Source organism: Arachis ipaensis, chromosome B5 (assembly GCF_059453495.1).
Source record: "Arachis ipaensis isolate K30076 ecotype BB chromosome B5, ASM5945349v1, whole genome shotgun sequence".
Classification (NCBI taxonomy): Eukaryota; Viridiplantae; Streptophyta; class Magnoliopsida; order Fabales; family Fabaceae; genus Arachis; species Arachis ipaensis.
The window spans coordinates 91,579,038-91,588,697 of NC_142440.1; the positions used below are offsets into that span (position 1 = coordinate 91,579,038).

Consider the following 9,660-nt stretch of genomic DNA (forward strand, 5'->3'; position numbering starts at 1 on the left):
GAAATTTGGATGATTTCTCCATGTTGAGTTATAGGTGTTTCCATAAGGTTCACCTAAATAGTTTACGTCTGCTATTGCAGGGTTCTCAGGATCATAGGCTTCTTCTTCAGAAGATGCCTCTTGAGTACTGTTGGATGCAGCTTGCATTCCATGCAGACTCTGAGAAATCATATTGACTTGCTGAGTCAATATTTTATTCTGAGCCAATATGGCATTCAGAGTATCAACTTCAAGAACTCCCTTCTTCATAGGCGTCCCATTACTCACAGGATTCCTTTCAGAAGTGTACATGAACTGGTTATTAGCAACCATGTCAATGAGTTCTTGAGCTTCTGCAGGCGTTTTCTTTAGGTGAATGGATCCACCTGCAGAAGTGTCCAGTGACATCTTTGATAGCTCAGATAAACCATCATAGAATATATCCAGGATGGTCCATTCTGAAAGCATGTCAGAAGGACACTTTTTGGTCAACTGTTTGTATCTTTCCCAAGCTTCATAGAGGGATTCACCTTCTTTCCGTCTGAAGGTTTGAACATCAGCTCTAAGCTTGCTCAGCTTTTGAGGAGGAAAGTACTTGGCTAAGAAAGCCGTGACCAGCTTATCCCAAGAGTTCAGGCTGTCTTTAGGTTGAGAATCCAACCATAATCTAGCTCTGTCTCTTACAGCAAAAGGGAAAAGCATGAGCCTGTAGACTTCAGGATCTATTCCATTAGTCTTAACAGTATCACATATCTGCAAGAATTCAGTTAAGAACTGAAAAGGATCTTCAGATGGAAGTCCATGAAACTTGCAGTTCTGCTGCATTAGAGAAACTAATTGAGGTTTAAGCTCAAAATTGTTTGCTCCAATGGCAGGAATGGAGATGCTTCTTCCATGTAAATTGGAATTAGGTGCAGTAAAGTCACCAAGCATTCTCCTTGCATTGTTGTTGGGTTCGGCTGCCATCTCCTTTACTTGTTCGAAATTTTCAATCAAGTTGTCTCTGGATTGTTGTAATTTAGCTTCTCTTAATTTTCTCTTCAGAGTCCTTTCAGGTTCTGGATCAGCTTCAACAAGAATGCCTTTTTCTCTGTCCCTGCTCATAAGAAAGAGGAGAACAAAAGAAAAGAAGAGGAATCCTCTATGTCACAGTAAAGAGGATCCTTATTGTTAGTAGAAGAAAAGAAGAAGAAATTCGAACACAGATAGAGTAGGGGGTTCGAATTTGGTGATGATGTGAGGAAGTAATGTTAGTTAATGAATGAATAAATAGAATAGGATGAGAGAGAGGGGGGGGGGAAATTTTCGAAAAATATTTTTGAAAAGGAGCTAGTGATTTTTGAAAATTGGTTTTTGAAAGTTGTTAGTATTTTTTTTTTTCGAAATTTTTTTAAATTAAAAATAAAAAATAAAAATAATTAGTTAATTAAAAAGAAATTTTTGAAAAAGGGGAAGATATTTTCGAAAATTAGAGAGAGAGAGAGTTAGTTAGGTGGTTTTGAAAAAGTTAAGAAACAAACAAAAAGTTAGTTAGTTAGTTGAAACAAATTTTGAAAAGATAAGAAGTTAGGAAGTTAGAAAAGATAATTTGAAAAGATATTTTTGAAAAAGATAAGATAAGAAGATATTTTTGAAAAGATATGATAAAATTAGTTTTGAAAAAGATTTGATTTTTAAAATCACAATTAATGACTTGATTCATAAGAAATCACAAGATATGATTCTAGAACTCAAAGTTTGAATCTTTCTTAACAAGCAAGTAACAAACTTCAAATTTTTGAATCAAAACATTAATTGATTATGTTATTTTCGAAAATTTGTGATAAAAAATAAGAAAAAGATTTTTGAAAAATATTTTTGAAATTTTCGAAAATAACTAATAATTTTGAAAAAGATTTGATTTTTGAAAAAGATTTTGAAAAAGATAAGATTTTCAAATTGAAAATTTGATTTGACTCATGAGAAACAATTTGATTTTTAAAAATTTTTGAAAAAGTCAACTCAATTTTCGAATTTGATGAGAGAAAAAGGGAAAGATATTTTTTTTATTATTTTTGAATTTTTATGATGCAAGAGAAAAACACTAAAAGGATGCAATGCATGAAATTTTTAGATCAAAACAATGAATGCATGCATGAATGCTATGAATGTCAAGATGAACACCAAGAACACTATGAAGAACATGATGAACATCAAAAACATATTTTTGAAAAATTTTTAATGCAAAGAAAACATGCAAGACACCAAACTTAGAATTCCTTAATGCTTACGCACTAAGAATTCAAGAATGCATATGATAAACATGAAAAGACACAAAACAAAAAATCATCAAGATCAAACAAGAAGACTTACCAAGAACAACTTGAAGATCATGAAGAACATTATGAATGCATGATATTTTCGAAAAAATGCAAGATGCATATGCAAGTGACACCAAACTTATAATGTGACTCAAGATTTAAACAAGAAACATGAAATAATTTTTTTATTTTTATGATTTTATGATTTTTTTGGATTTTTAACTTATATTTTTCGAAAATTATTTAGAAAAAAGAAAAAGAAGGATTCAAAATTTTTAATATGAATTCCAGGAATCTTATGCTCTAAAACTCCAATCAAAGGGTCAGGCATGGCTTAATAGCCAGCCAAGCTTTAGTATGTAACTCAGACATGACACGCCTGACATTCCTTGCATTCAACAGCCAATTGGCTAAGAAAGACAAAGAAGCTCTTCTCTTGAGTATAAGGATTGAGACATGGCTTTACAGCCAGCCAGGCTCCAACATGCTTCATGAAACACTAGAATTCATTCTTAAAAATTCTGAAGCCATAGAATAATTTATTTTTGAAAACATTTTTATTTATTTTTTTTTTCGAAAACAGATGAGAAAATTTTGAAAATATTTTTGAAAAATTTTTGAAAAGAAAATAAAAAGAAAATTACCTAATCTGAGCAACAAGATGAACCGTCAGTTGTCCAAACTCAAACAATCCCCGGCAACGGCGCCAAAAACTTGGTGCACGAAATTGTGTTCACATCAATGTAGTATTCTTTGTTGTTGTATGGAATCATTATTATGGCACCTATGTGTGGACACAACTCCGTTCAACTAACCAGCAAGTGCACTGGGTCGTCCAAGTAATACCTTACGTGAGTAAGGGTCGAATCCCACGGAGATTGTTGGTATGAAGCAAGCTATGGTCACCTTGTAAATCTCAGTCAGGCGGATTTAAACATGATATTTTATTAGATTCAAATAAACAATAAAAGGGATAGAGATACTTATGTAGATTCATTGGCAAGGATTTCAGATAAGCGAATGGAGATGCTTTTCGTTCCTCTGAACCTCTGCTTTCCTGCTATCTTCATCCAATCAGTCTTACTCCTTTCCATGGCTGGCTGTATGCAAGGGCATCACCGTTGTCAGTGGCTACATCCCCTCCTCTCAGTGAATCATATGCTCACGCACCCTGTCACGGCACGGCTATTCATCTGTCGGTTCTCGATCATGCTGGAATAGGATTCACCCTCCTTTTGCGTCTGTCACTAATGCCCAACAATTGCGAGTTTGAAGCTCGTCACAGTCATTCAATCATTGAATCCTACTCAGAATACCACAGACAAGGTTTAGACCTTCCGGATTCTCTTGAATGCCGCCATCATTCTAGCGTACGCCACGAAGATTCTGGTTAGGAGATCTAAGAGATATTCATTCTAGCTTAATTCATGTAGAACAGAAGTGTTTGTCAGGCACGCGTTCATAAGGGAGAAGGATGATGAGCGTCACACATAATCATCACCTTCATTACGTTCTTGGGTGCGAATGGATATCTTAGAAGCGAAATAAGAAGAATTGAATAGAAAACAGTAGTACTTTGCATTAATCATTGAGGAACAGCAGAGCTCCACACCTTAATCTATGGAGTGTAGAAACTCTACCGTATGAAAATATATAAGTGAAGGTCCAGGCATGGCCGAGATGGCCAGCCCCTCTGATCTAAGAACCAGGCGTCCAAAGATGATCCTAAGATCCTAAGATGATCAAAAGATACCTCATACAATAGTAAAAGGTCCTATTTATAATAAACTAGCTACTAGGGTTTACATGAGTAAGTAATTGATGTACAAATCCACTTCTGGGACCCACTTGGTGTGTGCTTGGGCTTGGGCTTGAGTGTTACACGAGCAGAGGGCATTTGTGGAGTTGAACGCCAGTTTCTGTGCCAGTTTGGGCGTTCAACTCTGGTTTTGGATCCTTTTCTGGCGCTGGACGCCAGATTTGGGCAGAAGGCTGGCGTTGAACGCCAGTTTACGTCGTCAATTCTTGGCCAAAGTATGGACTATTATATATTGCTGGAAAGTCCTGGATGTCTACTTTCCAACGCAATTGAAAGTGCGCCATTTCGAGTTCTGTAGCTCCAGAAAATCTACTTTGAGTGCAGGGAGGTCAGAATCCAACAGCATCAGCAGTCCTTTTTCAACCTCTGAATCTGATTTTTGCTCAAGTCCCTCAATTTCAGCCAGAAAATACCTGAAATCACAGAAAAACACACAAACTCATAGTAAAGTCCAGAAATGTGAATTTAACACAAAATCTATTAAAAACATCCCTAAAAGTAACTAGATCCTACTAAAAACATACTAAAAACAATGTCAAAAAGCGTATAAATTATCCGCTCATCACTTAGGTTAATTAAAGATTCATATTATAGCTCACTTGGCCATACATATATCCTTACCTTTACCTCAGCCCCATTACAACCTTGAAAAGACCTCATGATGTTTGCATTAGTATACTAAGTATTTGTTGATTGGTTAGATGAAGAACAAGGTTTAGAAAGCATGACTAGGGAAGAATAGAGTGATTGACCCTATACACTTGAGAGTTAGAGTGATATACACTACCAGTAAGGGTTCAGTGCTAAATTCTATGTTCCCTGCTTTCATGAGCTATCTTCTTACAAGTTTACTTGTACCTTATTTTGTATGATTTGAATTAGTGGAATCTGATTTATATTTGTCTTGGAGAATTTATTTATTTTTAACCAAGTAGGTAGAAACATTTTGCATGTAGTTGCATTCATATAGATAGGTTGCATTTCATACATTCTACCATTCCTCTTCATCTTTTTAACTTCTCTTTAGCTTAGCATGAGGACATGCTAATGTTTAAGTGTGGGGAGGTTGATAAACCACTATTTTATGGTTTATCTTGTGCTCAATTGAGTGGTTTTTATCTACTCTTTACCCACTTATTCATACTATTTGCATGGTTTTACATTTGCCTTCCTAATTATGTGCTTTAATTGAAAACATGTTTCTTTGGACGTATCTTTGCTAATATTAATCCTCTCTTATTACCATTAGATGCCTTGATATGTGTGTTAAGTATTTTCAGAGATTACAGGGCAGGAATGGCTCAGAGGATGGAAAGGAAGCATGCAAAAGTGGAAGGAATACAAGAAGTTGGAGAAATTGCTAAGCTGTCCAGCCTGACCTCTTCGCACTCAAATAGCTATAACTTTAGCTACAGAGGTCCAAACGACGCGGTTTCGGTTGCGTTGGAAAGCTAACGTCCGGGGATTTAATTTGATATATAATATTCCATAGTTGCCCTGACGCTAGACGACGCGACCGCGTGCTCCATGCTGCCGCGTCGCAGTGACGAAAATCAACGTGTTTGAATTTTTCTCCAGCGATTTCTGGGCTATTTTCGACCCAGTTCTAGGCCCAGAAAACACAGATTAGAGGCTATAAAGTGGGGGAATGCATCCATTCATGGGAAGGTTTTCACAATTCACAATTTTATGAGTAGATGTAGTTTTTAGAGAGAGAGGTTCTCTCCTCTCTCTTAGGATTAGGATTTAGGGTTTCTCCTAGTTTTAGGAGTGGCTCTCAATCCCAGGTTCTTTATTATTATTTATTTTCTCAATTCAATTTATGAACATCTATGCCAGATTTAATTTCCTTTGTTAATGCAATTTGAGGTATTTTCAGATTTAATTTTGCTTTGCTGTATTTATATTGATGCTTTTTAATTTAGATATTTTCTTCCTTTTGGCTTTGGTTAAGTAATTGGTAACGCTTGAGCTGTCAATAAAGTAGTGATTGAAATTGGGAGTTGCTCCAATAACTCTAGTCTTTCCATAGGAATTGACTAGGACCTGAGGATTAAGCTAATTAATCCACTTGATCTACCTTCATAGTTAGAGGTTAACAAAGTGAGATAAAAAATCCAAATTTCATCACAATTGATAAGGATAGGACCTCCAGTTCTAATACCTTGCCAAGAGTTTATTTTATTATTATTATTTTATTTTACTTGTCATATAACATATTCCCACCTTACTTCCAAAACCCCAATTTACAAACTCATAACCAATAATAAGAACATACCTCCCTGCAATTCCTTGAGAAGACGACCCGAGGTTTAAATACTCGGTTATCAATTTTAAAGGGGTTTGTTACTTGTGACAACCAAAATGTTTGTACGAAGGGATTTCTGTCGGTTTAGAGACTATATCTACAACGCGACTGTTTTTATGAAATTCTTTACTGGCAAAAAAAAATCCTAACGTCAGTCATGCCTGGACCTTCATCACTTATGTATTTTCAACGGTAGGGTTTCTACACACCATAGATTAAGGTGTGGAACTCTGCTGTTCCTCATGAATTAATGCAAATACTATTGTTTTTCTATTCAATTCAAGCTTATTCCTATTCTAAGATATCCATTCGCACCCAAGAACATGATGAATGTGATGATTATGTGACGCTCATCATCATTCTCACTTATGAACGCGTGCCTGACAAACACTTCCGTTTTACATGCAAATAAGCTAGAATGAATATCTCTTAGATATCTAATACAGAGGACCGAATCCGAGATATTAGAATCTTCGTGGTATAAGTTAGAACCCATGGACGGCCATTCCTGAGATCTGAAAAGTCTAAACCTTGTCTATGGTATTCCGAGTAGGATCTGGGAAGGGATGGCTGTGACGAGCTTCAAACTCGCAAGTGCTGGGCATAGTGACAGACACAAAAGAATAGTAAATCCTATTCTAGTATGATCGAGAACCGACAGATGATTAGCCATGCAGTGACAGCGCATTGGACCATTTTCACAGAGAGGATGGGATGTAGCCATTGACAACGGTGATGCCCTACATAAAGCTTGCCATGGAAAGGAGTAGGAATGATTGGATGAAGACAGCAGGAAAGCAGAGGTTCAGGAGGATCGAAAGCATCTCTATACCCTTATCTGAAATTCTCACCAATAAATTACATAAGTATCTCTATCCCAGTTTATATTTTATTTACGTTTTTATTATCAATTCACCATAACCATTTGAATTCGCCTGACTGAGATTTACAAGGTGAACATAGCTTGCTTCAGGCCGACAATCTCCGTAGGATCGACCCTTACTCACGTAAGGTTTATTACTTGGACGACCCAGTGCACTTGCTAGTTAGTTGTGCGAAGTTGTGATAAAGGGTTGAGATTACAATTGTGCGTACAAAGTTGTTGGCGCCATTGATGATCACAATTTCATGCACCAAGTTTTTGGCGCCGTTGCCGGGGATTGTTCGAGTTTGGACAACTGACGGTTCATCTTGTTACTCAGATTAGGTAATTATATTTTAATTTTAAGCTTTTATTTCTTATTTTCGAAAAATACAAAAAAAAAATTTCTTCTTTTTTGTTCTTCCCAAAATAATTTTCGAAAAAAATCCAAGAAAAAAATTAATAAAATCATAAAATCAAAAATAATTTTATGTTTCTTGTTTGAGTCTTGTATCAATTTTTAAGTTTGGTGTCAATTGCATCCTTTTATTTTTCTTAAAAATGTTTCGAAAACACATGCATTGAGTTTCTTTCTTGTTCTTCATGATCTTCAAGTTGTTCTTGATAAGTCTTCTTGTTTGATCTTTAAAATTTTTTGTTTTGTGTCTTTTCTTGTTTTTCATATGCATTCTTGAATTCTTAGTGTCTAAATATTAAAAATTTCTATGTTTGGTGTCTTGCATGTTTTCTTTTATTAAAATTTTTTTCAAAAACACATACTTGATGTTCATCATATCTTCAAAGTGCTCTTGGTGTTCATCTTTGCATTCAAAGTGTTCTTGCATGTCTCCTTTGTTTTGATCCAAATTTTTCATGCATTGAGTCTTTTTGATGTTTTTCTCTTTCCTTGTTAAAATTCAAAATTCAAAAAAAAAATATCTTTCCCTTATTTTCTCATAAATTTTCGAAATTTTGAGTTGACTTTTTCAAAACTTTCTAAAATTTAGTTGTTTCTTATGAGTCAAATCAAATTTTCAATTTAAAAAAATTCTATCTTTTTCAAATCTTTTTCAAAAATCAAATCTTTTTCATTTTTTTTCTTCCATATTTTCGAAAACTTTATGATTGATTTTCAAAATCTTTTTCTTATTTCTAATTCATATTTTCGACATTAATGCTAACAATTAATGTGATTGATTCAAAATTTTTAAGTTTTTTACTTGCCTAATAAGAAAGGTTCAATCTTTAAACTCTAGAATCATATCTTTTTAGTTTCTTGTTAGTCAAGTAATCAACTTTGTTTTCAAAATCAAATCTTTTTAAATTTCTTTTTCAAATCTTTTTCAAAACAAGTTTCAATCACATATTTTTCAAAATCAATTTCAAAATCTTTTCTAACTACTTTTCTAACTTCCTATCTTTTCAAAAATTTGATTTTCAAATCTTTTTCAATTAACCACTTTACTTTTTGTTTGATTCTTATCTTTTTCAAAACTACCTAACTAATTCTCTCTCTAATTTTCGAAAATCACCTTCCTCCTTTTTCAAAATTTCATTTTAATTACTTAATTGTTTTAATTTTAATTTAATTTGATTTCAATTTTTATTTTCGAAATTTAACTTTAAATTTTATTTTTATTTTAATTAATTTTCGAAATTCCCTTTCTCTCATCTCCTTCTATTTATTTATTCATCTACTAACACTTCTCTTCCATCCAAAATTCGAACCCCATCTTCATCTCTGTGTTCGAGTTTTTCTCTTCTCCTTCCTACATTCTTCTCTTCTTATACTCATATAAGGAATCTCTATACTGTGACATAGAGGATTCCATATTTTCTTTGTTATTCCCTTCTTTGTCATGTGAGCAAGAACAAGGATAAGAACATTCTTGTTGAAGCTGATCCTAAACCTGAAAGGACTCTGAAGAGGAAGCTAAGGGAAACCAAAGCACAACTCTCTGGAGAAAATCTGACAGAAAATTTCGAAAAAGAAGGAAACATGGCCAAAAATAATAACAATGCAATGAAGATGCTTGGTGACTTTACTGGACCAAATTCCAATTTACATGGAAGAAGCATCTCAATCCCTGCCATTGGAGCAAACAATTTTGAGCTTAAACCTCAATTAGTTTCTCTGATGCAACAGAACTGCAAGTTTCATGGACTTCCATCCGAAGATCTTTTTTAGTTTTTAACTGAATTCTTGCAGATCTGTGATACTGTTAAGACCAATGGGGTTGATCCCGAGGTCTACAAGCTTATGCTTTTCCCGTTTGCTGTAAGAGACAGAGCTAGAATATGGTTGGATTCTCAACCTAAGGATAGCCTGAACTCTTGGGAGAAGCTGGTCACGGCTTTCTTAGCCAAATTCTTTCCTCCTCAAAAGCTTAGT

At 34.5% G+C, this 9,660-nt stretch overlaps 1 non-coding gene across 1 annotated transcript; it reads left to right on the plus strand.

Moving 5' to 3' along the window:
- The first annotated feature begins 441 nt into the window (after nucleotides 1-441).
- Nucleotides 442-549, plus strand: LOC148564953 (small nucleolar RNA R71). Its single transcript, XR_015885034.1, has one exon. It is a non-coding gene; the product is annotated as a small nucleolar RNA R71 (small nucleolar RNA).
- The last annotated feature ends 9,111 nt before the right edge of the window (nucleotides 550-9,660 follow it).